The 8,662-nt window shown below is 41.7% G+C and overlaps 1 non-coding gene across 1 annotated transcript; it reads right to left on the bottom strand.

Moving 5' to 3' along the window:
* Window positions 1–269: 269 nt before the first annotated feature.
* LOC115063667 lies at window positions 270–376 on the bottom strand. The gene has a single exon (XR_003843551.1). It is a non-coding gene; the product is annotated as a U6 spliceosomal RNA (small nuclear RNA).
* Between the last annotated feature and the right edge of the window lie 8,286 nt (window positions 377–8,662).

Below are 8,662 nucleotides of genomic sequence, written 5' to 3'. Positions count from 1 at the left end.
TAGAGTGGTTCTTGGCTGTTCACAGTTAATCTATGGGGTGCTCTGCTGGCATCTAGTGGGACAGGAATGCCATAAATCTCTCACAATGGCCAGGAGGGCATCCACAATCAAGAAAGCTCTCACTCAAAATGTCAGAAATGCCAGCACTTAGAAACACTGAAACCTGTGGTTTATATAAGCAATAATGTATTTGCTAACTAACAAACAACTAAAAGCAGACAAGTTTAGGCTCATTGTGTTTCCAAGGTAAGCCTTAAATCACACATCTAATAGAATTTTTTTTTCTTTTTTTATTAGATATTTTCTTTATTTACATTCCATGCTAATCTTCTCTGTATCATTCCAATTTTAGTATATGTGCTGCCGAAGTGAGTACTCTAATAGAATTCCTAAGTCTAATAAAAATTTTTCTGTAAAAAAAATTCATGAAGCTGAATTTTCTTCCTTCTCCAAAACCATAAAAATATTAGTCATTGTAACTGCTTCATTTATAGATAAATTTCATTTCTTCCTATGCATATATGAAAATTCCTGTGCCCTAAGCATTGCAGCACACATCAGTATAGTCCCAGCACTCAAAAGACCTAGACATGGGGAGTCCAACTTCTAGACTAGCCCGGGCTACATAGTGAGACCATGTATCAAAAGAAAAAAAATCATATTCAGGAGATATTTCTTAGTCAAATCCTCCCAAATTTTTGAGCAATACGCCATAGCATAACAAGCCTAAGTCACTGCTAATACCCATCAGTTAGGTGTCCTGACAAGAATTGGAAAGTGGCTTTCTCAAGTCTCACTTTCCTGTTTGGTCCACTGCATCATAATATGCTCCTTCATTAAAAATGCCAGGAAGAGGCCTGAGGAGGGTAAACATCCACTCAGGCCATAGGAAGGTTTGCAACAGTGGTGGAGCTCCAGGTTTGAGGCCGACGCATAGTTTCCAGGTGAGAGAGTTTGGTTTCGACGAGAAGGGCAGATCAGGGAAGGTAGAGCTCCACGGTGAGCTCACCAACACAGCATGTCCCCAGGTAACCACTGCTCCCCAGACCCGTGTGGCCATGTCTGTCTGCATCATCCTCGCTCCCAGGTAATTCACATGGAGGTACAAGACAGAACGGAACCACAGCTTGGCAGGAGCTGTGAGAAATTTCTCAAAGGAAATGAATGAAAGCTGGATTCAGACTTGAACCATGTAATCCTAGCTGTTAGCCACTAATCACGTGGTCTGAATCCAGCCACCATGGACCCATTTTGAAACAAAAGGCATGAATTAAGAAATTAAAACAAAAAATACATTATCAATAATGGAATAAAAGCTACAATTGCAGAGGTACTTTTCATATCCCCAAAACTATTACCAAGTACACTTTATTACAGATTTCAAGATGGACCTGGACAGGATTACTGCCTTTCACAGAATTTGGAGCTCAAAGAGGTTAAGCCATAGGAGATCAGAACTAGGACTTGCCATCTACCAGAGCACAGAGTCAAGTCACTCACAGCCCTTCATGATCACTCTCCCCAGATCTCTGTCTCTAAGACACTTATCAAAGTTGTTTGCATTCCTGTGTCAGATTTTGGGGACTCTCAAACAGGTTGAAGGATCAGTAGCAGTTCTACAAAAACCAAGCAGCTCCATTAATTTACTACATGTCTGGAAGCACCAAAGGTAAATGAGCTGTTCATAGACCTCCCTGGAATCATTCTGGACTGTCTTCCAAACTCGTGTCATTCTTTTCTCAATGTGACACAAGCTAGAATCATTTGAGAAGAAGGAACCTCAGTTGAGAAAATGTCCCAACGAAATTGACGTATAGGCAAGTATGCAGAGTATTTTTTCTTGGTTGATGATTTAAGTGAAAGGGTCCAGGTCACTGTGTATACTCCTTGGGCAGATGCTCCTTAGATGGGTTTGAAAGCAAACCAAGCATGCCAGAGGGGACAAGGCAGTAAGCAATGTTCCTCTGGGGCTCCTGCTTCAGTTCCTACCTCCAGGTTCCTACTTCTCCTTACCTTGCCTTTACTCAATGGACTGTGAGCCAGGATATATAAACCAGCTAATCCTTTCTTCTCCAAGTGAATATCAGTCACGGTGTTTTATCACAGCAATAGAAAGCAAACTAAAGCAGAAATGAAGCATGGAATTTTCTAATCCAGAAGCCCACTACCCATATTTCAAACGAAGTTCTGCAGAAAATTAAAGTGAGACTGAAATACACAAGGTAATTTAATTAAAAATAGAGTTCTATTAGATACCCTTTATAGATGCTAGAGTTTAACTTTCCTTGGTGCACATGTGTGCATGGTGTAGTGTGTGTGTGGTGTGGCATGTGTGTGTATGGGGGGCATCATCTGTGGTTGGCATTCATTTTTTTCTAACTACCTTACCTTCCTCTCATGCATGCATTCTGATCCTCATTCCCCCCCCCCCCCCCGCCTCATCCCTGGACTGTCTGTGCTGTCTGTGGAAGGAAACCTGTGTGAATTTTATTCTTTGGGTCTCAGTTGTGCCCACTTTGAGCAAACCTGGTGTGACATCTGGGAGGATGAAGGTTATGGAATAGGTCTTTAGACCCAGCTCCTTCACCCCAGAGAACCACCTTGTCACTGGTTAAAAACTGACCTTCTTAGCTCAAGAGTGGCAGCTGTTATTACAAAGTCACTCAGAGATAAGTGGTGGGTTGGGGGCACTATGGGGAAACTGGACTGTATTTCAATGTGGGGGAATTTTCTTGTTTCTCATCTAATGTTTTCAACATTTTCCCAGTGTTCAAATGCTACAAAGCATTTCTAAGACCTGTTTCTTGTCGGAGCAGTTTGAATTTGGAGCAGAAAGCAATCCAATAATGGAGATATCCATGGTCTACACCAAACACCCAGTAGGACCACTTTCACCATTTAACAGAGTGTGTACACGCTGGCTTTTAATTACTAAGCTAAAAGTAGTCCTTGAAAGTGTACAAGAGGTGGTCACAAGTTTAAACACAAGTTTAAATGAGGCCAAACAGTCATTGGAATTGATTTATTTTGAATTGAGTTGAGTTACACACACATCTGGAAACGGAATGTTTCCATATCAGGAAATTTTACAATATGTGTACAGGGTGTATCTGAATAGAACACACATCTTGGGTACCATACTCTTACATCCACTCTACCTTTGGTGATAGCCACCTTTGTTATTTCTTTGAGCAAATGCACATAGGGGCAGAAAATGAAATCCTGATGAGGAGTTCCCAAACTGTTGGGGAAGACAAGAGAGTCCCTGGGGACAGCAGCTCACCCACTGATGCCCTCCCAGGGGAGATCTTGGCAGTCCCCCTCCCTGTTCTACTCTCTTACTCTCCTCTTTTCTGGCAGCTTCTGACACAGGCTCATTGATAAGCATGGGGAAGCTAGCCAGTTTTCTTTTTATCAAGTCAGTGACTTTAAGCCACTCATCATTTCCAGCAGTTCTCTTGGGAGCTGAGAGCTGACCTCATACTTGTCATCTGTTGGGAGGTCCCTGGCCTTACCCTATCTCCATCCTGGGAAGGTTGGATTCCCAGTGATAAGCAGCAACAGCTAAGAGAAGTGATGCAGATCTCTGGTTTCACTGTGGATGAGGCTCACACAGAAACTGAAGTCTGACTCCTTTAGCCTAGAGATGACTAATCAGGTTTGAGTGTGAAGCCTCTGGTGTACATACATGGAGATTCCTTTTCTAGTTTATCTTCTCTCCCAAGTCCCCACCCTCCCTGGTTTCTCTCTGTTGGTCACATACACCTAGTGTATGCACTGGTGCAAACAGGACCCATGTGCAATTACTTGTCAGAGGGATGTTGAGATGCAGAATAAGCTACCCTTTGGTTCCAAGCAAAAGCACAGGTTGTATGTGTGTGTGTGTGTGTGTGTGTGTGTGTGTGTGTGTGTGTGTGTGTGTGTGTGTGTGTGTGTGTGTGTGTATGTGTGTGTGTATGTGTATCTCATCGTTGTGTGTTTATGTATATGTGTGTGACCATCTGCCTCTCTATCCTTGTATGTGTGTGTTTGAGTGTGTGTTTGTGTGTCTGTCTGTCTGTCTGTGTCTCCGACCTCGTGTGTAAACCTGTTTGTGTCTGTCTGCTTGTTTTTCTGTCTGGCTGACTGGGTCCTTGACTGGAACTTGATTCCAAGCTAGATTCTACCACTTATTTCTTTCTAACTAATACCTGATCATGTAAACTTTAGAATTTAGGATCTTACAAATAACAACTCAGAACAGAAACTCAGAAAGGACTGACAATGGAGTATACAGTATACAGAACACAGTATTAGAGTGGCTTCACCATTGCCACATATCTTCCCAGCAACCCAGTTCGATTTCCTATGATCAGCGGGAACAACTAGATGGTCCTAGAATTGAACAGCTGTGATGTTAGGAGCCTCCACCAACTCCTCAGCCTATGAACCCCAGGCAACCCAGAAGACAGTTGGACCCCTAGGAAGATATACAGTGGTCTGGTCATTCTGCATGGCTCTGACCACACAGTCAGTCACTGAACCATGATTCACTTATCCTCGGGAGTTTGGCAAAGAACAACAGGACAGCAGACAGGGATGGATGCTTTTCCTCTGAGCCCCAAGATGCTGAGTCATCAAGTGTCTTCTGAGTCTCATTTGTCTCCTGGGAGGCATTGTGGCATTGTGCTCCCTGGTGTATGAAGTCCTGTTGTTCTGAGCATGTTAATGAGTTTGGTCTTCCAGTGACCCATCTATAATACTTGAGATGAGCTATGCTATGCTATAGTTTTAGAAAAAAAGGAAGGAAGGAAGGAAGGAAAAGAAACCTCTATGCCTTGAAACAACAAGAGTTTCACTTGTTGCTCATATTTATGTCTATCACGGGTCAGCAGGGTCTGAGTTCAGCTCTGTCCTCATGCTGGGAGCCAGGCTAACAAAAGAGCCTCTATTTGGAGTGTTGCTTATCACCATAGCAAGTGGAAAGAGTGAGTATGGATGCTACACTGACTTCTAATGCTGTCTCTGGTAGGTAACATTCAGTCATTACTGTCTTACAGCCATGAGAAAAAGAAGCCTACAACTATACCTGCCATTAAGACCTGGGCAGACAGCAGGAGACACTTTCAATGATGCTAGTGATGATCACAGAGCTTTGTTCCTGACTCAGCGCCATGAAAAGCCTTGTTTATACAATGCCCGTATAGGTCCAGACCACCTAGCTGAAAACACACAGGAAATCTTCCATACCCTTCAAATCCTCCAGGTCTCCTGACAAATCCAAGGCCATCACTGAAGTTATGGGTTCCTAAAAATGGAACAGCTGGAAGAAACTCAGGGAAGTTAAGAATGACAAGTGCCTTTGGACAGAGGGAGTTGTAAGTCTAAGTAAGGAGCTCTGTTGCCTCTGAATGTTCCATAAACCTATGTGCAAAGACTGAGAGCTCAACAATCAACAGATACCTAAATATGACAGCAATGAGAATCAGGACACATTATGCCACATAGGACAAGAGGCCAACTGTGACACCCAAATAGACAACTCACACATTGATGGCTGCGAGCTTGTCACTTTGACTCACATGTAGACTCTGAAACACCTTTTGAAAAGCTGCATTTTTATGAAAGAAACGGCTTTTGAGGTCAGTGCTATAGAGCAAATTTCCACACATACTAGGTAAATGTACTACCTCAGTGTTACTCGCCCAGCTCAAAACTGCATATCTATGGACCAGGTGTTAGAACTGGTGTCCTCAGATATCAGCTACAAGGCAACCCTGATGAGCTATTTTATCTGCCCAAGAGGTGTGCTTCCCCATATATTTCCTTCTGTTGCTCTCCAGTATCATGCTACCTACTTCTCTCCCAGAAACCCTGCATCCATAGCCTTTTTTGTACCTTGGGGTACTATCTGACCTTAAGGTGCCTGTTCTTTTCTGAGTGAGGGACCCTCATGCTCAGGTTGAGATATATATCATCATATACAGGGTATATTTATAGCTAGAAAGTGATAGAGCATACAAGAGGCAGGGATGAGGTATAGAGACGTTTGTAATGTTTATAGTTCTCTGTTTGTCTCATCTGAATATTACTTGAACAGTTATTCACCTGTGATTCAAAGGAGTTTAACTGCTGTATGTGACTAAGTCTCAGCTATTGGTCACAAAGGAAAATCTGTGCACTCAGTTTTCAATGTTTACATACTAAGGTATTCTTAAACTCATGATTCAGTACCCCATCTTTTTGCCCAACATTTTACATGCTGAAAAATAACTGAGACATACATATACACATACACATACACATACACATACACATACACATACACATACATATACACATACACATACATTATACATATATGGGTTGCAGATCCCATACCTTTGTAATGTAAGATGACTTTTGTAAGGCCCTTCTTAGTCTCTAGCGCTCTTCTAAATTGTGTTTATTATGCTATGAACTACCAACAAGGCAGGTAGACTAACTAACTTACAGAAGAGCAAAACTGCTATCTGGAAAGAGCATGTAGTAATTGAGCTGAGTGTCCTGAGGATCATTTCAGTGGTCTGGCGAAGAAGATGAGGGAGATACATCCTGGGTAGTGAAGAACCTTCTCTTTCCTCTCAGCACTTCCCTTCTGTGGTGGACTGAACAGGCAAGGCCCCCAATGGACTCACATGTATGAATGCTTGACACTTAGGGAGTGGCCTTGTTGATAGAAGTGGGTCCCTGTGGAGCCTGGCTTTGAGGTCTCATGTATTCCTGCTAGGCCTACTGTGGCAGTTGCCTTCTATTGCTTATGAATTCAGATGTAGAACTCTGGGCTCCCTCAGCATCATGTCAATGTACATGCCACCATGCTGATAATGGACTAAGCCTCTGAAACTGTAAGCCAGCCCCCAATGAAATGTTTTCTTTTATAAGAGCTGCCATGGTCATGGTGTCTCTTCACAGCAATAAAACCCTATCTCTGACACCTTCCCATTATTGTCTCATTCCATATGTTTTGTCTTCCTCCATCTTTAAAAAACTGACATCCCTGGAATGCACCTGAATCTATCCTGCCAAATCCATGCCCCAGTAGGAGAAGAGATCTAACATTTTTCTCTTGTCCTCTGCCTTCCCTGGCCTGCTCTCCCCTGTCACCACTGAGGCAGAATAAGTGAATCCAAATAGAGTCAGATCTGACTGAAAGGCATGGGCTCTCCCAAGACAGGAACTCTAAAACACGTGACCTCAAAAGTTTTTGATAAAAATGAGCATCTACTAAAAAATAGCAAAGAATTGTTCGTCATCATAGTGGTGATTGTTTCTGAAAATGAAAAGTTTGAGAATTTCCTAACAAATATGATATTCACTTCTCACCACGACCATCTAGGATACATCAATTCCAAAGTCCTTATAAAGAAAACCGTGACAATCTATAGAACGCCACTTCTACTCAAAGCATTGCTCACTGTCAACATAAATGACACAAAACTTAGGAGATTAGACTCGGTGGCACACACTTGCAGTCCTAGCACTCTGGAATCAGACACAGAAGAAAGGCCATAAAAGAGTGTTCATAAAATTCAGGCCAGCCTGGACTGCAAAGGGAACTACTGTCTCAGGATAAACAAACCTTATTATTTATATTTCAAAGCCCTCTGGAGACTTACTGTAACACACATTTCTGTGAGAAAGATAGCATAAAAAAGAAGCTTCCTACATGGAAAGGGACCTGCTTGCTGACTTGTGGGATGGCCATTACTGAGCAGAAATATTTGGACAATATTTAGGTACTCTTGTTATCATAAAGTAAAATGTTTTAACCATTTCCAAACACCAAGCTCATCTTGTAATTGACTACTAAAGAATTCACCAAGAAAAACTTAACAGGCAGGACAATAAATAAAATCACTTGAAGAGACTGTGTTATAAGGCTCATAGATGAAAAAATGTTTTCATTTTAAAATGAAGGGAACTAAATACAAATACAGACACAGATGCAGCAATGGTTGTGGCTATTGATCCAGTGCTGCTCCTTTAGGAGATTGCAAAGTGGAGCATCAATTGAGAAACCTGGGTATAGAGTTAGATGCCTGATACTAGAGAAGTTTCTAATAATATGAATTTAACATGTGTGTTATTGCTAAATGAACCTATTGAACTAAAAGAAAATTTCATTAAAATGAATGCATTTAGGGGGCTTGGGAAATGACTCAGTGGTTAAGAGAAGAGACTGATCTTCCAGGGAACTTGGTGTCAAATCCCAGCACCCACAGGATATGTCAGAATCACCTGTAACTCCAGTCTCAGGGAACCTAATGTGCTCTTCTGGCCTTTGTGGTTATCAGGTATATACAGAGTAAATAGACACACATGTTGGCAAAACACCCATACACACAAAATAATTCATGCATTTAAAAATACTGTATAAAATATCATTCACACCCCCAAATGTGTATCTTAAAGTCATATCTATATATTCTTACCATTGCTTACAGTCTAGTGTTTTGTTATCTCTACATTCACTGGTATTACTATACTGATAATAGTTGCTCTATCCACTGGTATTACTATACTGAGAATGGTTGTTGATCCAAATGATCTGTTATTTGGTGGGCTGGCAACATAAGTGAATAAATATTGAAGCTACTCAGAACTGAAATAGGCCCAATAAGTCCTTGAGAAAATCAGATGC

Source organism: Mus pahari, chromosome 3 (assembly GCF_900095145.1).
Source record: "Mus pahari chromosome 3, PAHARI_EIJ_v1.1, whole genome shotgun sequence".
Lineage (NCBI taxonomy): Eukaryota > Metazoa > Chordata > Mammalia > Rodentia > Muridae > Mus > Mus pahari.
This window is presented reverse-complemented; position numbering and strand designations above follow the sequence as displayed.